This window comes from Engraulis encrasicolus, chromosome 13 (genome assembly GCF_034702125.1).
Source record: "Engraulis encrasicolus isolate BLACKSEA-1 chromosome 13, IST_EnEncr_1.0, whole genome shotgun sequence".
Taxonomy (NCBI): domain Eukaryota; kingdom Metazoa; phylum Chordata; class Actinopteri; order Clupeiformes; family Engraulidae; genus Engraulis; species Engraulis encrasicolus.
In genome coordinates, this window is record NC_085869.1 from 39436920 (window position 1) to 39459511 (window position 22592).

A 22592-nucleotide genomic window follows, 5' to 3' on the forward strand; every position below is an offset into this window, starting at 1 on the left:
GGACATATGTACTCATTTCTAATTTGAAAAATCCAACACGTCTCAAAAGAGTTGGGACGGGGATCAGTGAAATTTAGTAAACATCCAAATAAGATAAAACAACAAAGAAGAACATTTCAAAATGAATTGTACTGACGGACAATATAGGTGTCCAGGTATAAGATCATCACAGAGAGGCTGAGTCACTCAGAATTAAAGATGCAAAGGGAATAATTACCATAGTTATTACATACATTTTTGAATTCCCTTTGATTTACCACGATTGAGTGTATATAAGACATATTTTTGTTAATAAAATCATTGTATAGGTTCATGACATCATGAAATATATATTGGCTGTAGTCTCACTCTAATTCCTGGAGTGCTAGAGCTATCGAAAATTGACCATATTAAGAATGCTTAATGCATGAAAATGACACAGGGGTTTAACATTCTCCTAAGCACCTGAGCTCACTTGAAATAGACCCAGAAGACATGGGAAACTGTCCTTTGCTTACAGAAGTCAGCAGAAGTTGTAGAAGTCCATTCTTTTTGACAATAATAGAGCATTGCACATCCTGTGCTACAGTGAAAATGGACCATCCAACTTGTGTTAGTGCTAGCTTCAAAAGTCAGCCTCCATGATGGCATGCGGATGCAGTAGTGCATTGGTTAAGATGTTCTCACTCATCTGTAGAGTTAAATACAGTGCTGAATGGTATAAATGGGTTTTAAACAGCATGAAAAGCCACTCATGCATTATATTTTGAAGGGAGATATTCGATTACTGCCACATATTAAGGTCAAATTGCATTCTCTACTATGTTTTAACAGTTTGGCTCCATCATAAGGACCAGCATGTGATAAAATGGTGGGTTTTTGGTCAAGACCTGTCACACTGTAAGCACTACAGAAAGGAAAACATTGCAAAACATGACAAGGAATACACCCACCATTTAAGCTGGTGAAATCATGTCCAAGATAGGAATTAACACTGTTTTTTATATAAAATCATCTCATCGGTTTAGTATTTAACTGTTAAGTGTTGTCTTTTGTTTTGTTTTTAGTCTTCCTCGACATTTGCTGCCATTTATTGTCCCCGTCCCAACTCTTTTGAGACGTGTTGGATTTCTCAAATTAGAAATGAGTACATATGTCCCCCAAAACAATATTTTTTCTCGGTTTTAACACTTAATATGTTGTCTTTTCACTATTCTCCATCTAATGAATAGATTGAGTGTTTTGAAAATGATAGCATTTTGATTTTATTCACTGTTTACCAAACGTCCCAACTTCATCGGAGTTGGGGTTAGTAATTGTATGCCTTTACTCTAAAATATAAACAATTACACTGACTTGTCCAAAATTTGGTGGATGTTTCCTGGCTCTTGCGCCCTCTCTGGAGTATAGTACAGACACTGGCAGTGTACTGAGTGTCTTGCTTTAGGCCTGTAAGGGTTGTGCTGCAGGACTCTGTAGAGATGGTCTGTGGTTTTGTCCCTTCACTACTGTAGGAGATCTGGAATTTGTGTGGAATTTGCTGCAAGTCCTGCTGTGGGCTCCAACTGAGAGTTGCAGACCATTGGTTAGGAGATACTGCAGCCAGGCCAGAAGATACTACAGCAAGGTTATCCACAGAGAAATTCTTGGGAGCCAAAGTACCTGTTTTGAGTCAGGAACAGCCATCATGGTGTTATTTGCATGTGATATCTTGCTTAAAATAGGCTGGTCAGAGTAGAGGGGAAAATCCTAACACATACTGTAGTTGTTAGATAAATTATGTAATGCATAGTCTCAACGACATCATGGGTTTCGGGTCTTTCAACTAAACCCTTTTCTTAAGACCAAGGGCTCCAGGAGAAGCTATTGTGTGTTACTTACACATTCTGAAGGTTTTAGAGGCTGGCTGGCTTCGTTTGTCTTTAAGTGCAGTATACACTCTGATGGAGTATTCTTCACCAATACTGAGGTCAAAGAAGCTGTGTTTAGGAGATGTGACATGTATTTCGTGAGCATCGAGCTTCAGTACGTAGGTGACCTCCTTGACTCCCTGCGGTTGGCTCCATGCCACAGATGCTGACTTTGCATCCACATCCCAGTCCACTGTCAGGCTCTCAGGGGGAGGAACATCTGATATGGGAAAATAATTAAGCAATGAGTGATAACCACAAAACTTAACAAAAAAACAACAAACATATTAACAAAAAATAACTGGAAGAACATTGAGTCAACCAGGCCATATGAAGTTGCCCCTGTCAGAGGTATAGCCCTGGAAAAACAGCTTTATTTAAAAAAAATATTATTGCCATAGGCCTACCAATGTAAAATTCTATAGTAGGGTTGGAACAAACCTGTTAACACAGTTGCAGCCACACATGGCATCTCTCTGCCTTCTTCACAGAGAGTGGCCACAGTAAAGGTGTACCCCTCTCCTGGACTGAGTTCCTGAACTTCCAGTTTTAAATCTTGTGTTACAGAAGAATGTGAGCTGCCTGCACCAGACCATGAGACCCTGAATGTGTGGGGTCCAGTGAGTCCCTCAGGAGGTCCCCAGCACAGACACACAGAGTCTGGCTTCACTGAGTTGAACTCAATGGGGCCAGGAGGAGGGACAGCTGGGAAGTAGAGATCACAATTATTTTTCTTTAGACATGGTGCAATATACAGTGAGTCCAATATGTATTTGATCCTTTGCTGATTTTGTTGGTTTGCCTACTAACAAAGACATGATCAGTCAATAAATGTTATGATAATATGTATTCTAATATGGAGAGACAGAATATCAAAAAGAAAATCCAGAAATTAACTGAAGAGAATATATATTAATTTATTTCCATTTCATCGAGCAAAATAAATATTTGATCCCCTGACAACTGATTACAGTTCCGGGCCCACAGACCAGATGGGCACTTCCGATCAACTTGTCATCTGAATTAAAGACACCTGTACATACTAACATGCATAAAATACACATTGAATCAGCAGAATCAGTCCATAGTATGAGTGAATCAGTCACACTCCAACCTCACCAGCATGGGAAAGACCAAAGAGTGGTCAAATGAAATCAGGGACACGATTTTAGACCTGAACAAAGATTAAATGGGCTGCAAAGCCACAAGAAAGAGACTGAGTATTAATGACCCAGCTGTTGATGCATTTCTTCCAAAATGCGAGGAATACAAAATGACTATCCATCAGCCTGTCTGGGGTTCTATACAAGATTTGACCTTTTGTAGGGATTTGATAATCATGAGAACAGAAAGAAATCACCCTAGAGCTGTACGGGATGGACTAGGCAATGATAACAAAGCTACTGGGACCAAAATCACTGAGAAAACTACTGGTAGCACTTAATGCCACAGAGGTTTAAAATCCTGTACTGCACACATGGTACCTCTACTTCAGAAGGAACCTGTGCAGTCCCACTTGAGGTTTGCCAACGGACATCAGACTGGTTTAGGATATGATAAGAAGGTGCTGTAGTCAGATGAAACCAAAATCAAGCTGTTTGGCATTATCACAATTCAATGTGTTTTGAGAAAGAGTACTGCTGTCTATGATCCCAAGAACACCCTCCTCACCATCATGCATGAAAGTGGTATCATTATGGTTTGAGGGTGTTTGTCTGGCCAATGCACAGGGCAACTTCACATCGTCAACGAATGGATGGAGGGAGACATGTAATGTGCAATCCTGAGTGCAAACGTCCTTCCCTCCACCACTACACTGAAGGGTGGGCCATTTTTGGATCTCCCAACATGACAATAATACACAACATACAGTCAAAGCAGCGAAGGAGTGGCTCAATAAGAAGCATATTAAAGTTGTGAAGTGGCCTAGACAGTCTCCAAATATTAACCCTATAGTAATTCTATGGAGAGAACTGAACCTCCCATTTACCAAGCTACAGCCACAAACTATTAATGTTTTAGAGATAATGTGCAAAGAAAAATGGGCAAAAATATTTTCTACTATATGCATAAAACATTGTCATCAACTAAAAGAAGCATCTGACCTCAGTGCTAGACAACTAGGACTTTGCCACAAAGCACTTTATCTTCTTTTGCTAGAGGGGTCAAATACTTATTTGCCTAAATTAAATACAAATAAATTAAAATATATTATTTTAAGTTATTCTCTGGAATTTCTTTTTGATATTCTGTCTCTCCATGTTTGAATACATATTATCATAAATTTATAGACTGATCATGTCTTTATTAGTGGGCAAACCGGCAAAATCAACAAGGGATCAAATACATATTGGACTCACTGTATACTTTGTAGCAGTAATTATGTATTTGGTGTTTTTGTGGAGGGGGTGTTGCAGATTCTAACGACCCAAGCACTGACAGCACTGACAGAAATCGAATCTTTCGTGTGGCCCAAAATATCTGACGGCGTCCCTGGAGGCAGACACAGTTAACGTTCACACCACCACCAATACTTCATGATGCCAAAGGTCTTACAAAGGTATGATAGTGTGGGGACTAGGGTCATGGGTGTGTACTGATTGTCATGCCAAAGAGCCTAGTTCTGTGAGCAGAGAGCATGGCAAGATTGTTGGAATTGGAGGAATGTAACATCCTGGACAGAACATTTGATTTCATAGCCTTCAGATGAGCTGAAGCACCCTGAATCAACTTTGTAGGCCTTGGCCTTGACATAGGCAGGCAAACCAGTGCATATGCAATACTACTGTACAGGTAGCACTGCATAACTGGTACTGTACATGAATTGATTCATAGTATTTTTTGTTTGAACAATAATTTGGACCTGTACAAAATCTTCTGTGCTTAAATTCACAAATGAATGGCTTTATAGACCTGAAAGCGCTATGTTAATATTGATTTTGCTATATGAAATGTCGGCCATCTTGGATTTTGTAATGGATTTAGTTCATGTGATGGTTGACTTCAGTCATGTAACAAATATTGCCGATAAAAGTCAACAGTGGTTGTATAGACTTAAAAAATACTAAATATGCCAATGTTGCCAAATATAATGTCACTTTCCCCACTGAAAAGGAAACAAAACATTGGAATCAAATTGTCCTGGAAATAATAAAAACTGAAGAAATTCAATCTTTAAAACAGCATTAATGGCGAATACTCTGTACACAACGGCAGCCATCTTGGATTTGCCACTAAATATTAAGGAAAAAAAATGGAAACAGGTAGATTTGTATTCAGGGGGGTCCTAGAAGTAAAACAAAATGCTGAATGTAAAAATCTATATGAAATGTTCCTAAACTTACAACTGAACCCGCACTACAAAAAGCTGAGAGATTACACGCTGTATTGCCCAAGATCGCTGACCGTGGTGCTGAAGTACTGCCAAGGCCGAGACATTTCTACAGCTCTGAGCGGACACCCCCCAGCGAATGATGGTTGGAGAGCAAAGGATCGAGGCAGGGATGTGGTGGGTGCAAGAGAGAACAAAAAAATTCTGACTGGAGACAGGTGAGCTAAGAATAAATGCTGTATAGTTAATTAAGGGGCGTTCCAAATTTCAGTGCGCTGAAATTTCACCGAAAGACGGCAGAGCAGGGAATGAGATGCACCTGGTTAAATAGACGTGCCTATCTTTCGCACTGAATTCAGACGATTCACAGTTGAGCGAAGAATAGAATGCAGGTGGTAATTAGGCATGCCAAATTTCGTTACACTTCTCCCGAACTTTCGTTTTTAACAAAACGTTCATTTGTCTCACCTGTTAGGATGTTAGTAGGGGCAGCCACACTTTTTCTCCCATCTTTGAGTTCACAGCAGACACTGGCTGTATACCAGGTGTCTGGCTGCAGGCCTGTAAGAGTTGTGCTGCAGGACTCTGTAGAGATGGTCTGTGGTTCAGTCCCTTCACTGCAGTAGGAGATCAGGAATGTGTGTGGAATCTGCTGCATCCCCTGATGTAGACTCCAGCTGAGTGTGGCAGATGTTGGAGTCACTGAACCCACAGTCACATTCTCTGGAACTGGAAAATCTGTGATTGATACAGATAAATCAAGTGTTCCATTTCATTCTAAAGCACGGTCTATGATTAGGGTTAGGGTTACGTGTACACCAGGAACAAATTAATAACAAGCTGAAATTTTTGAATATGTTAAAAAATACCCTTAGGAATAACATACTAAACGTCTACAAGAATCCCCCTTAGGCTCTCAGAGAAATTCAAGATGTCGTTCAAAATTGACAATATTTTAAACATGGAAAGTACTTCATGGAGATCAAGTTTCAACAGAGGAGCCAGAAAAGGTGCAGAATTGGTTGAGAGGTATTTTAACACCGCACATTGAACGGGCAATATCTGACCAGAGTGCTCTAAAAATGGGGGCAACAGAACTTCTTTTTGGAGCTTGAGGACATTTTGTCTGCTTCTCTTATTTACTTATTTTTATCTCCAAACTCTTAATCTCACATACACAGCCGCTAGTTTAGTATGTTTGCGAGCAAGCAGAGGCAAGTATACCAATTATTCTCAGACAGTTTATTATTCTATTCTTCCATTCACCTCGGGTCTATGGGATTCACCATCCATTCGTATGCCGGCTTTGAACCGTCGCAGCGTTCGAGATAGAGACACGGTTCGAACGCCAACACGACCGGCTCGAAAAGGGCTCTGGTGTGTACATTTTTCACTGGCCTACCACCTTTCATTTGTTCACCAGACTCGATTTTTCTTCCATTTTCCATCTGTTTCCACTCATTGAAATTAATGGTAGAATGATAAAGATGATGATGTCACAAGCCCCGGCAGTTATAGTGAGAAAATTGTTTGAGAGAGAGTGACCCCATTCATTCAGAAAAAAAATGTGTGAACAGCTCAGCGCATACGCCTGAAGATGGAAGTGGACTTTTTGACTGAAACATTTGGCCTAGAAAGGTGATCTCAACTTTGACATGAAGAGCAGGGGTGTGGCGTTTACAGTATGTGTGTTAATTTCATTTGACAACTTGCACATTGTTTTTAGATAAGACAGTGTAAATAGTGTAGTCGTTATCCCCATAGGCCCCTATACTGAACCCAGAAATGTTGAGTACCCTAAAGTTTTAGGGCGGTATTCTCCCACCCGCGTCAGTCAAAAAAAGCGCGCAACAGCGCCTCCGCGCTGAATCAAGTCAGTGATTAAGCGGGGCTTACGCGGGATATCACAAGTTGCGCACTTTGGGTGGGGCGGCTGGGGTCAGGCCAAAATCAGGGTGTTTCTCATGTAAATCAATCCTAAGCGTATTCTCCCATCCACTTACGCGCTTTTCCCTTTACGTGCATCGAAGGGCTGTAGTAAGGTCAAGCGCCACTATGACGTAAAATGTAATATTGCATTTGATCCTCGCTTGACTCGCATTTTGAGCATGTTACACGGTAGGCTTTGCTGATGTTCCTTACCGGTGGGTCCAAATCTAAATTCATTCACTGTTCCATATATTAACTGTGACAAAATATGACCAGCTGCCCAGGACATGTTCTCATGTTGGTGAACTTACAAACAAAAGCAATTCATTAATTAATCAGTTTGAGGATCATCATGTTGTGCCCACGGACGGTAATCAAAACCAAAAACACCTCGTTGCACCATGCGCAAATTGAAAAGGCACGTCAGACTAAAGACTGACGTTCCAGTTGTCTTAACAGCCACCCAAAGTATGCCTATTCAAAAAGAACCTTCACCATTTTTTTTTACTATGTTGTAGCCACGTTAAGTAAAGGGTTTTTATTGCAACTCCTAACCTTTTGCGATTTATTGGAACTCGTGCATATGTGATGAAGCCTATTAAACTTTCTGAACTGATGCCCGACATACAAAGCCACGGCCTACTGAGGTAGGCTACAGGTTGTCCTATCTGTTTTTGTACGACACTAAATATTTCTTGAATCTCATTATAGCTAAACGTAAAAAGGTAGGCCTACATATCAGAGCATGTCTTTGGCATTTCGCTTCAGGTCTAGTACACCATATCAGCTGCATGTTTGAAATTAAATCCTGGCTTGGCGTTGCATGCCATGTCTGCGACAGAATATAAAGTCTCCGATTTTTTCATGATGATCGATTTCCTTGTTCGTTCATCAGCATGCATGTAAGTGTCTGAGCTGAGATCCACATATTTCCAATGATATTAATGTCACGTTACTGTACAGAGAAGCTGGGAAGCGCTTTTAAAAATCAGCAAATTCTATGTGGCTGTTACTGTGGCAATGATCAGCCTTTTAAATCAGTTTTTAATTTCCGGACTTGTCTAGGCAACACACCAAACTCCATTTTTAACCAAACGTTTCATCATGTTTATTATTTCAATCAACCTGTTGCGCACCAAAACGCTCAGCTGAGTTCCCGCCAAAGGTACACATTGCGTTTCCATCTCATTATCTCACCTCCACTACTCGCCTTGTGTTTGTGAAAATGAGCTGAGGTTAGATTTTGAGATGCTTTTGCACGAGGACTTTTGGCACGTGGTTCTAAATTCAAAGTTAAAGTTCAGTTTTGGATCTCAATGGACTGGTTTTCACATGGTTGATCTGAAAATCCTTGCTCCATGGTTTCTGGTTAGCCACAACTGATGAAGTCGGCAAAGACCCATCCCCCCATTTAGCATATATCCCGCCCATGTTGGGCTATGCACTGTTTTTTCGGAGTTAAGCGTGAGGGGTGTGGTCATATTTCAGAGGGGAGAATACACGTACTGTAGGATCAAAGCGCGTAAAAAGTGCGTGCGTAAAACCGACTTAAGTGGAGACGGGAGAATTCCGCCCTTATTGCAGAAATGTCATCTATAGGTCAAATGAAGGGGATTTAGCTTGGTTGCCCAAAGTTGCACTTTGGACAATTTGCATAATTAACATAAATATATCGTTAAAGTAAGACTACAGTACTGTAGGTAAATAGGCAAAAAAAAAAAATCATAGATATCACCTTGAAACTTTCTCAGTTGATTACTGATGATAAGAGAAGGAAGAAATGTATTGAATGTTTTTTTGTATTTTGATGTTAAGATATGCAAATGAGGGCATGAATCATCAATTATGCACTAATTTGCATACACACGAAATCATCTTTGCATGGTAAAACTCCAAGACTCCAAAGATTTTTCCGTGGGTAAAATATGTATATTTCAGGGATGAGTTAGTGAAAACCTTTTGAGGACCCTGGTCAAGAGGTAGTTTTGACATATACCGTAGATGGATGAATTAGGTGTTTCATTCTTAACAGCCGTAGCTTATGCTATGCATAATCTATCAATTGTGATGACATGAATCAATAATTTGCATCCCTCACCACACCATTTAAAAAGGTTTGGGGGGACCTTATCTTACATCACAACAAAAATAAACCATTCACAGTTCATAAGGATGAATACCAAGAAGATAATGAGGCTGAAGAGAGTATCAAAACAGAATATGGAGATGGTGAAGGCTATGGTTCTAAATGTGTTTACATGTGTGTGCTTGCTTACAAAATGGTATACAATAATTAATGGATTGGCTCTCAGTAATTCATACCACACTTGTTCTATCAGGCTCAGGTTAGGACTCTGTGCTCTGTGCCAGTCAAGTTTATCCACACCATACTCTGTCATTCAGGTCTGTGTGCACCAATGCACAAACAAGGTACAAGCAGAGCCGGCGCGCCCAATACGCTCACTACGCTCTCAGCGTAAGGCCTCGCGCGACCCGTTACGTTACTGACGTTGACAGTTAAAAAAAAAAAAAGCCGCGAACTGATTTCATTGTTTATTATTGATTCCGTCACACAAAACGTGAAACGTCCAACATGAAACGACATTTTCCCTGCGGAAACGACAAAAAGAAAAAGAAAATTCATGACAATGAGCGACGAGAACAGCAGTCAGGTAGGCAACGTAAGGGGGTAGGGTAGGGTAGGCAACCATCAATGTAGGCAACGTAACTCCCTCAGGTAGACAACGTATGCTTCCACTCATTGTGATCCTTCTTCTGTGGCTAATTTCGTATGGAGCAGAAGTGTCAATGGGCCTTTGTATTGCACAACAATGCCGTGTTAAAAAGTGCCCAGGTCTTCGATACAGTCACATGTTGTAAAAATGGGCATTCACGTTTTAGTTGTTTTAAAAGGTAGAAGTTGTTGAGAACCACAAGCTGAGTAGCGTTTCATTTAGCCTTTGCAATTAGTTCAACTGAATCAACACAGGTAGCCTAGGCTAGAGAGAATGTGAGAGGAAAGGGTGGTGTTGTCAACGTTTTACTGTTGTTTCGAAAGGTGTACTAGTTGAATCATAATCTGACGAGCCGTTCGTTTAGCCCATGAAACGTCAGTGCAGTCGAAGCAACGAAGGAAGGAGTGTGAGAGAAGCGGTGCCCTTTCTGTGTGTGTGTGCAGTGTTGCCAGATTTTCTACGACAAATAAGCGGCTGACGCCCTAAAAACAAGCGACTGAGGGGCGTCATGAAAACAAGCCCAAAAGAAGCGACAGAAAGGGTGGGTTGTCAGTCGCGTGCCTGGTCAGGGAAGACCTTGCTCTTTACGGGGATCTGCGTGGCTGCTAAAATCCCCACAAGTGACCACAGAAAGTGGGAGTTAACAATATTGTAGCAGGGTCACTTGTAAGGATGAGTGAGAAAAAACGAGTTTCCATTGAGAAACACATTCAAATCACCACCAGAGCAGGAGAAAACAGCAAGCCCAACCTTGAAAAGAACAAGCCCAAAAAACCGCAACCCGCGACTTTACAAAATTAAAAGCGACTGCTCAAAAAAAGAAGCCCAAAGTCGCGTATAATAAGCGGACTTGGCAACACTGTGTGTGTGTGTGTGGAATTCGAGACGATTCGTCGAATGAATTGGTGAGAGGGGACCATTCGAACAAAACGTTGGACCATTCGTAGAAGGCATGGGGCGTTTCGTGCAGTACCTGAGGATTTTTCGTCGAAGACCTAAGGACGTTACGTTCAATCCATGCAGACCTTTCGTGTAACTGGGCAGATGTTTAGTTTAGTCTGCCTATTTTATTAGCCTATTATTATTTATTATTTTATCAAACTTGTGTGCCTACCACCACAATGCAATGAAAACAAAAATCGAACCATGTAGAAAGTGCGTGCGTCTCTATTTTTTAAAATTAATTATTAATTTTAGTTCAGGCTGCTTTTTTTATCATTAGGCCTATTTTATAGCCTATTTTATATATACTATATTGTAACGGACTGCCTCTGCCTCCTCCGGAGTGAGATAACAGCGTTACCCCCTGTGAACTACACGCGCAGCCTATAAAATGGAGTTAATTTCAAATGGCGGGTGAGACTGTCAGGAAGCAACAAGCCGAGAGAGCAAGAGAGAGGGAACCATGAAGTGTGCACCGAGAAGATCACCATTCGCAAGAATCGCTAAAGCCAGACATTGATGTGAGCTGTTCCAAATTGAGAGGGTTTTGCAAAAGTGCACTACTAAACGTAAGAAAAGATATTCGTTGTGTTGATATGAATTATTTCTAGTGTGTTGGTCACTGATTTTTATTCATTTTTGGAAAGGTAGGCAGTCTTGCTGCCTGGCTGGCGCCCATCTCATAACTACAGTCGTTTGCACCACTACAATATCAACGAAATGTTTTAAAATGTACGACATCAATTTAAAGGTAGGCCTAAGGGATAATGTATTGTCCACACATGAATAAGAAAATGTTTCCCTACGGGGCGAATAACACCCCCGACGCCGAAGGCGGAGTGCTGTTATCTCTGAAGGGAAATGTATTTTCCGTAGTCACGTGTGGACAATACATTATCCCGCTTATCCCGCCCTTACCAACATTATAAAGCATACATAGTTAACCATAGTTTATAGCGTGCGCAAAGAAAGATAGTTCGTGGAACGCTCATAATTTAAACAGGTTAACAAGCAACATGGTTTGGCTACTTTCTAACTTGTTACAGCCACATTGCGCTTCAAACTGTTTGCAGGCTGCCTCGTTCACCGCACGATATCTACTAAACTCGGGTTCATAACATGATCATTTCTATCTAATCGGCACAGTATTCCAGAAAAAAGCATAGACAACCCAAACACTGATGTGCGCCCTGACCACCATCATTAGCCTATCGACCCTGATACAGGCAGAGCCTATCAAAGGGTGGATCAATGGCTATGGACCTTTTCAGTAGGCTATGGTTGGGGAAGTAGGGCCTGCGTCGTGATTCACCGTTGGTGTTTGTAAGGGCCAAAACATACCAAGGCGGAACGGAACGGTCGCAGGGCGGACGCGGTCTTTCTGCTTAGTTTTGGCCGGCGTGCTTTTCTCTGCCTTGCACACTGACAGCGTCGGCGTGCGCGGCCAGTCCCATTCAAAACCCTCCCCACAGCCAAAGCTAGCATGCTACTTTGCCATTCATTTGAATGAGACACCGCCGGTCGCCGGCGTGAAAAATACGCTCGAGTTCTATTTTCCAAATCCAGCGCGGCGCGGAGCCGGCTCCCGCGCCGCTGACGCCCGACTACCGCCGGTTGGTGTGTAAGGACAGATAGGTTTCAATGTATTTTCACTGACGCCGGTAAAAAACGCGGCCGTTCCGCGCCGCTTTACCGCCTTGGTGTGTCAGACCCCTATCAGCACACCAAAAGTTACCTCACTAACGTTAATGATGTTCTTTGCTGAGTAACCTAGCCAAATATATCCAGATAATCGTGAATTATGCAAAATAAAGTCTGCCAACATGTATTGCCATTCTAGGAGCGATAAGGAGAATGCCGCACAGGCGCGGAGAAAGGGTTCCTTTGACACAGAGAATGCTCTGTGTGGCTGCGCGCATGCAGTGTTTAGTTTGCAGGTTTCAGGCAAATAATGGTGATCGATACGCCCTAGGTCCATAAGACTAACAGTAAAACAGGGACAATGACAAAAGGGATGAATTGCTTGAGGAAATCAAAAGGGACAGAGCGAAGTTATGACAACAAATTGACGTGCACCATTATGCAAGGCTACATGTAGTTATGATGGGTTAACCACTCAGTTACCGTTGCATTCATAATATGTAGCCTATGATAAAGATGACTTCAGCGCAGGATATCAGAAATAAACAAGACAGCGCAGATGGCTTTTAATTTTTAACATGGCCACATTATGCGTCAATACGCCAATGCGTATTAGGCTATTTATCATGAAACCTCAAATCGGAAGTAGCCTTATCTTGTACCCAGCACTTTTCAAACCTTACTCGGGTTTATGGTAATTGACCGGGCCAGCACTTTTGAAATCAAACGGACGCCCTTGCCTGCATGACATGTCATTTGCATGATAAGAGCACGGACGATCATGGACATACGATGGTACACACATAGCCACACACGCACACAACACGGTTCAGTTCAACGTTTATTGACCAGCAAGCGAGCAGCGCAGTACCAGCTGATTTGCTCTGGAATCTCGAAATGAAAACTGACTTTTCTTGGGAAAAGTGTTGCAAGAACATTGAACTCATTTAGTAGGCCTATCATTGTGCCAAGCGTGTGTCGCAATATTGTACTGGGGATATGTGTTGGGGAGGGCATTAACATTAGGCCTATGACAAAAACATTATCGGGGAGGATTGAGGATAAATCTTACACGTTTCCTTATTAATGGAAAATTAATTCCATGCTAATTCCAAGTATTCAAGAACCTAAACAATATGTAATTGCTCCACAGTTCAAGGGTTAGGCTATGGATATTGACACCTTTCCTCCGCGATCGCGGATAGCCCCCACCTTTGCGCTTCTCATCTGGCTGTCACGATATGGAACGGGAAGAGACAGTTCAAGACAAGCGGCATGACTGCAATTGTCAATCCACAGGGATTAAAGCAAAAAAAAGTAATCTGACTGAACTTTTTTACCGGTTAGGCACCCGATCGAGTATCACTCCGTAACCCTACGAAAACCAATAGCCAGGCTCTGCCCTCATGTCGAAACATACATGCAAGGAATGGTGCCAGAGCCTGCGGCATAGGCAGACGGGGCAGTCGCCTAGAGCAGAATAGGCCTATGTCTTGAGGGCGCCAGTAATACTAAAAAGTGCCACAAAATCAGAACTTCAACCAACATAAATCTTTACACTTCACATGAACAATGAATATTCATTATACACTCAGTAGACCTATATAGACTCAGTATGAGTGTACCTGTAGGTACTAGATCAGATGTGCTCAATCAGATGTAAGCCTACAATGCTATGTTTACAGATGCCAATTTCTAAATACAAAAAAAGGAAAGAGGGCGGGCAGGCCTAGGCCGCTCACCAGATTGACTAGAACTGGCCGAGAATGGAGGGATAATGGATACTATATCAGACTGCAAAGATTGAACTGAAATTTGGGGCAGGTTTTGGTTATTTCCTCTTATTTCTACCCATTGTTTATGAATTGTTCACAACATCATGCAGAATGGATTCACAATGAATGCTGCTTCAAAATGGTAGCTGATCTCACAGAATTATTGACTTGGAATTGCAATGTGTTGATACAGTGAGTGATCCCATTATGGGTTTTTTTTGTTGTAGTAGTAGGCTATATTTTGTCTTTCACATTAGAATGGGCAAACACTGTTCTGGTGAAAGCAATGGTGTGCTTTGCTTGCAGTTGTATTTCTGACATTTAAAAAGCCCTGATCATAGCAATCAGAGGGAGAAAACTAGCTTTAATTATTTGTATGTTTTTCACCCTTCGGCCTTTTTCAGTATTCATCCTGTTACAAATAACTTGTTGACGTTTACAAACAGAGTGCGGTATGTCTACCTCTGTGTTCTACCGTTTTGAAAACTACTGGCTACTTTTTTGCTTCTCGATGTGCGTTGCCAAGCACACGCTTACCATTGATTCAAAAAACGTCCCCGATTCTTCCTATGCGCACGTGTTCTACAAGCTGACAGGACGCAGCAGACACGACAGTCTCAGACCTATCGTTTACAAAGGTAACACACTTTCCCAAGCTTGTCGCGCAGCTTTCCACTCGAATCAAGGCAAATCACCCACCCATCAGTCCTGAGTGCGCAGTGCGCAAATAGGCTAACTGAACTCAAACGAAACGCATAGTCCGAGAAGATGGGCACAGACGTTGAGCCACTCAAAAACAAGCGCACACACAACTGTTGCTGCTGCACACTATTCCAGTTAGCAGAAATAGCGTCACACAGTAACCAGCCTTGAAAGTGAAACAAACGTCGAAACGGCATTTATCGACCATGAGTCCACCCATCAGAACACTGCTTCCCAGAACAAGACGTGGCATAAATTGGCTCTGCCAGGGATAGCCTATCCGTGACCCAAATGCAACCCATTTTTAACTTATTTCTTGAATATATATATCGGCAACAACAAAGTTAATCTGCTATGAGTACAGATGAGACTGTGAATTATCAGTTGTCAAAAAGACAACTAGCTCTACACGCAGCCAGTCAAACGCGCTAAACTTTGAGGATGAAACGCATGGTAGGCTATCCTAGTTAGTTATTATTGTCGTCCCATTGGGGCTATGACTAATGCTAGTAAGAGTAACAATGCTTAAAAGGCAAACCCTTCATGATAAGTAGGCCTACATCATACGCAGTCGAAGTAAACTATTCATTTTTTTTTTTCTAAATATCTGCCACGGCAGGTGCAATGATATGGAAACGTCACTGCACTTTATACATTGTATTACAATTATTTTCTTTTCTGCCATCAGCAACAATTTTGGCTATTTTTTTAATCTCTCGCGTTGCGCTGCCACAGAATTGTTGACCGCTCGTGTACTTTTTTTTGGAACACGGAAGAACAGGGGATGACCCAAAACTAGGCTACTGATGAGTGAATGTTGTATCACACCGCCAATGGTGGAGTGTATAGCCTAACTACATCCGTAGGCCTACACCAAACACACCTCTCGTCCCCTTCTCATGACAGTGCTCTCGATTTGAGTTCAGTTGGAAAGTAAAAATTGTAAATTAATTGACATAAATTATACGGACCGAAATCCGTCCAAACTAAAATCCAGTTGACGGAATTCCGTCGTAGCGACGGAAAACTTTAATCCCTGCAATACAGTAGCCTAAAAAACTGTTAACTGTTCAGCGGTGTGTAGTCAAATTATCACAGCGGTGGTAGATGATTTTATGAAGACCTGGAGGACAAAAACCAACAGACACAATTGCTGAGTGTGTATGCAGTATTTGTAACGAATGATTCTCCTGCCAGGATAGCGTTGGACTACAGAATAACCCATTTACATGTTGAATGTTGAGAGGAGGCATTTTGAAAAGTCGAAGACCTATTCACGAGGATATCATAGCTACCTTTCCTTGTCAATGTCCCATGCACTACAAAATATTCCAGAACCTCATCTGCGAAAGCTTTTTTTTTAATGTGGTACACTTCAAGCTTCACAAAACCCACTGGTTAACAGCAGGTTTTACGCACACATTTCGAAGCGGTTAATCACAGATGCTGCTCTCTTCCTTGCTCTCCCTTGCACCCCAACGTACACTGGGTTTAATACACCCTGCAATACTGGCAAACTATTATTCAATTACCATTTCATTTGTTCATGCAAAGACGCGGCAGAGAGAGAACGCGCTCCTGTGCAGTGTTAACGTAGCGATTTAACGTCTCTCTCTCTCTCTCTCTCTCTCTCTCTCTCTCTCTCTCTCTCTCTCTCTCTACTGTAGCCATGGGCTTAACACAGGGGTTCTGTAATGTTTTCAACACTGTTAGGACCTATATTGTTTTCTGGCTCATGCGCGAACTATTTGTTGTCATTCAGAATCAGAAACATCAAAGTATCGGGAGACAGCTTTCTCTTGTTGCTGGTGCTTCGCATCTAAAAAGTTACCGGAAAGTCAGAAAACTCGCTGCATGACAATGTGCTCAATGGTCAATAGCCTACTTCTAGATGCACTATAGTCTAATCAGACGCGCGATGCTCTGATTCAAAGCGAGCACAAGGGTCAATAGCCTACTTCTAGACACATTAAACCGCACTGCTTTGATTCAAAGCGAGCAGGAGGCATTTTGACGATTTTTTTTAAAATGTAGGCCTACAACAGCTTTTAAGGTAAGGGATAATGTATTGTCCACACGCAGTGGTAGAACGCAGGTATACGGAGTATACCCACTTCTAAATTTTAGGGGATTCAGTATACCAACTTAAAATTGATTGATCCATTATTTAGAATGGCATAAATATATACAGTATACCCACTTCAAAAATGCGAGAATATACAGTATACCCACTTCAAAAAAGTAGACTACACCTAGACTACAAATATTTTCCTACGGGGCGAATAACACCCCCAATGCCGAAGGAGGAGGGCTGTTATTCCGCTTCGAAGGAAATATATTTTCCGTAGTCACGTGTGGACAATACATTATCCCGCTTATGCCGCCTTTACCAACATTAGAAAGCATACATAGTAAACCAGTGGTTTATAGTAACATGTTTATTGCCATTTTATAGCGTGCGCAAAGAAAGATAGTTCGTGGAACGCTCATAATTTAAAAAGAAAGAAAGGAGTAGCACACTGGAGCTGAATGCAGAATCGAAAACTGTATTAAACAAAGCCGAAAAAAGTAAATGAAACCGACAGACAGGGGACAAGCGTTTCGGTCAGCCCATCATCTTCCTTTTCTTCCTTTTCATGCTGCTCTTGGAATTACGCACCGAGCACGCTCAAGATATTACATTGGCGCGGACGCCACCCCACCATTACGCGCATAATTTTAAAAGGTTAACAAGCAACAGAGTTTGGCTACTTTCTAACTTGTTACAGCCACATTGCGCTTCAAACTGTTTGCAGGCTGCCTCGTTCACTGCGCGATATCTACTAAACTCGGGTTCATAACAGGATCATTTAGAAATGAACTATCTGATCTGCGACAGTATTCCAGGCTACTTCACCCTTAAGGAAACTATCAAGGAACTCCTCACTTGTTACTCACATACTAGTGTTAATAAAATATGTCACGACAGCGGCCGGCGGACAGTGACAGTTTGCTGTCTTGAAATAACAACATTCGGACAATAGTGTAGACTTGTGCGCTACACGCTGGGGTGGGGCAGGGCTGCTGTAGGTATCCATTGCGCGCGGCCGGTAGCTTTGGGAACTGTGTGTAAGTTGCATTTGGGTAGGCTATTGCGCGTGTTATAGTTGATTAAGTAATTGACGAGCCAACGTCTGGCAGCAGTGGCTGAGTGTGTAACTTAACTTAACTTAACTTTTGTAGGCTACTATCGTCCGAGTGTCTCCAGATTGTGATTATTTATTCATTTATTCAAAGAAGATAGCAGTTTACAGACGCTGCTGGTTGCATGGATATTGTGGTGGTTTTCCCTCCTAATTGTATTTTATGAAATTGTAAAAATAAAACTACCATAACCTTTACTCCCGTTGTCTGTCGTTCCTGAATCGTGGTCTAAATTTCACCTCTTACAATAGTGTCCAGTCCAGTGAATGATCCTGCATCCATGGCTAATTGGATAAAGCATACTAAGTGGATTTATCACATGTGAAACGAGAAGGCAGAAAGTGCAATTAGTTAATAAATGAAACAGTGTACACGTCAGTGCTGGTAAAAAAAGAGTTTTAATGACTTGCACAAAGTTGATGCTCGTTTGGTGAACTTCAAAACCTGCGCTGTATTCAATAAAAGCTGGGCATAACGCACATAAAGGACTGAAAATGAAAATACCCCTATATGTGGTACATATTCTATGTTGCAGCCTACTTCAGTTGTTGGTACCCAGACTTGCATTTTGTCGAGTAATGTCCATTTGAACCTCACGTGAAAGTAACGGGGATTGTGCTGCATTTGGTGGATGGAGCTGATATTACGCACATAATTCTACTGAATAAACATCCAACTGCGACCCAAACGGTAACTTGTCGTGGTAGTCTATGTCGAATATGCCTTAATTTGGCTGTTTGCTATTCGCCTCTGGCATCATCCGAGCATGTGTAGTGCGAGACGCCATTATGACCGTTGCGCGTAAATATTTGCAAGACGATGGGGCCGTCAAACACAGTAGGCTATGGATACTTATTTAACGACTTTAATGAAGATGTCATGTAGACTGTTTGACGGCCCCTTCCATAGGACAGCATCCATCCATCTATCCATCCCTTCCTCATCTTTACGCGCAACGGTAATAATAGCCATTACTTTTCTTGTAGACGTTGCGCATAATATTTTATTCATTATCGACTTATTTCAAGCAGCATTCCACTGTCCACTCTGCGTGGCCCTGTTGAAAACATGCATGGTTGCCACCACTTAAAAAGGTGCTTGGAGAGGAGGCAAAACTGGTACAATTTAGGCTGCATTAAAGCATACACGTTAGCTTTCACGTTGTGCGATGGATGGAGACAAGTTTGGAATCGCTCCCTCTCTCTCCCTCTCTCGCTCACACACACACACGCGCGACATAATTCTCTGCACTCTTTGCAAGACTCTACTGTCACTTGACTCGTCTTATTGGATACCAGCCAAAATTGTAAGCTAGATAGCCAATAGTTTCGATTGTGCTGCTTGGACTGGAGGTATTTAAACTGCTAAAATGTAGGCTGCATTAAAGCATCCGCACGTTTGTGCGATGGGTGGAGACAACTTGGGAATCGCTGTAAGTTAGAGATTTTTTTAAAACATAGGCTGGCAAGATGTAAATGACCTGCACTGCTTGAAAAAGACGATCGACTATGTGCCCCAGGCATCTTAAATACTAAAAACTAATAGGCGGATGGCGGGTGGATTCGGTTTTGGAAATTGGAGAAAAAAACATTAGGGCGGGTGGATAGCAGGTGGATTAGAAATTCTAAGAAGCGGTTGCGGATGAAATAATACATCCACCGCGCACCTCTAGGCCTACTCCACACGTAGGTATATTCCAGACCTACAGAAGACGGTAGCTAGAAGCGATCATCTAAAAGTTACCGGAAAGTCAGAAAACTCGCTGCATGACAACCAAATGTGCTCAGTAGACGCACGCTGCCCTGATTCAAAGCGATTCCCGCCTCTCTGCCCGCAGCTGGGGCTAGGGCCTACTCAAATACTGTTCCAGAAATGTAAGGAGTAGAAAGTAACATAGGCCTACAGATATTTGTCAAAAATGTAACGGAGTAAAGTAACGGCGTAAAAGTGAAAAAAAGCTTCTCAAATATTGTTCCAGAAATGTAAGGAGTAGAAAGTAACCTACAGTAGATAATTGTCAAAAAATGTAACGGCATAAACGTAAAAAACCGACAACATACCAGTTAAAATGAGTAGGCCTAAGTACATTTTATTTATGAAGCACATCTGAAAACAGCAAAAAAAAAAACATTTGATTTACATACTAGATTACTAGATAGGCCTACTAGATACATAGAGAGAGAGAGAGAGAACGCGCTCCTATGCAGTGTTAATATAGCGATTTCACTTCTCTCTCTCGCTCTTAGTGTTTTTGTTTTTGTTTTACTGTAGCCATGGACTTAACACGGGTGCAGGGGTTCTATAATGTTTTCCGACACTGTTATTTTTTCTGCCTCATGCGCGAACTATTTATCGTCATTCAGTTTGTGCCGTTATTAGGCCTAGGCCTATATGAATCGCGGGTAAATCAGTTATATATTAGTTATATATTTAGACTTCGAACAAAAGAAATAGGCCTAGGACACACGGGAATAATAGGATATAAAATAGGCAGCCTGACTGGATCGATGGACGATTTCCAACAATAAAAGACAGGATATGAAACAAAATAGGCAGCTTATTCAATTAATAAAACTATAGCCCAAGAACATTGCCTCGCCGGGCAGGGAGAGAGAGAGAGAGAGAGAGCGGTCCAGTGTTAATGTAACGATTTAACTTCTCTCTCTCTCTCTTTACTGTAGCCATGGACTTAACACAGGTGCATGGGTTCTGTAATGTTTTCAACACTGTTATATGCATAGTGCTCTGGCTCATGCGCGAACTTTGTTGTGTGTAAGGCAGACGCATTCTCTTGTTGCTGGTGCTTCGCATCTAAAAAGTTACCGCCCAAGAACATTGCCTCGCCGGGCAGAGAGAGAGAGAGAGAGAGAGAGAGAGAGAGAGAGAGAGAGAGCGCTCCTATGCAGTGTTAACGATTTAACTTCTCTCTCTCTCTCTTTACTGTAGCCATGGACTTAATCGTAAAAACAACAACAACATAGCCTACCAGTAAAAACGAGTAGCCTAAGTACATTTTATTTATAGATTTACATGTTTAAATCAACAAAAAACAAATAGGCTATTTAAAATAGGCTAGACAAAACCGTTCAAATGAACATATTTAAATAGACAAAACCGTTAAAATGAGCATGAAAAAAGCTGATTCTAAGAAAACCCGTTAAAATGAGCATTAAAAAATCTGATTTACATTTCTAATATAGGCAGACTGAAGGGACCTTTAGTTGAAACCTAAGGATCTTTAGTTCAATTTTAAGGACCTTTCGTTGGCTTTTGCGGTAGACGGACCATCCTCGACTAAAGATCCCCAGCCTTATACTAATGGTCCAACGTTTTGTTCGAATGGTCCCCTCTCACCAATTCATTCGACGAAAAGACCTGATACGTGTGTGTGTGTGTGTGAGTTTGAGCGCGCGCTGTTGTATGCGTGGCTGCCTCTCGATTGTTTAGAAACAAATATCAACATACACAGACATTGATTTTGGTTATGACAGGCGCTTAAGATTTTTGATAAGACGTCCGTGCAGTCTAAGCAATGGAGGAGGAGGGAGTGAGGGAGAGGGAGAAGGAGTGCCGTGCGTGACTGTGTGTGTATGTGTGTGGGGGGGGGGGGGGGGATAACTATAGCAAGGGGGCGCGGCTTGCTTGGATAGACCTTTGGCGAATGACTGAAACTTGTGACGAAGGTGAATCCCAATAAATAGTGAACACAACATTATTCACAATAATGTGTGATAACATTCATAATAACACAGTTTTTATAGCTAAATAATTTATTTTACATATGAGTTTCTTATCATAGGCCTATTCATTTATTTTTTTAGACCAGATTTAGACCAGATTACTAAAGGCAAGCTACTAGGGGGCAGGCTATAAAATATGGTAATTTTAAATTCAAACAATTTGATGGAGCTAAATTAATTGAAGCCTTAGTTATATTTTACAGGCGCTATGCTTAAGTTTCTGACCAGCTCAGACTCCAGTCAGTCAGCCAGTGGAGGGCCAGCACAATGTTCAGGTAGTAGGCCTACACAGATGAGCTGATGAGGTAGTCGCATGTTCAGTACAGCCACCGTTGTCTACATGTTCACAATCTGTTATGACATTATTGATGTTTTTGTCTCAAGAGCGCAGAAAGGGAGACTTTTTAATTAAGCTTGATTTGAGTCAAATTTTGTGTCTGTGGTTCGCGTTTTGCGGTGGGGGTGGGGGGGGGGGGGGGGGGGGGGGTGTGGGGGGGGGGGGGGTTGCGCGCTTTATGAGGGCCTCTTGGCATATTTTTGCCTAGGGCCCCATGGAGGTCAGAACCGGCTCTGGGTACAAGGTACAAGGTTTTCACTTCCAAGTTGAAGTTTAGGGTCTATAAAACAATTTGGGTTCGAGTGTCAAACACACAGATAACAAAATGGCCTGCGGGGGGCGCTCTAAAATATATAAACTGCTATAACTTTTTATTAGTTTAACCAAA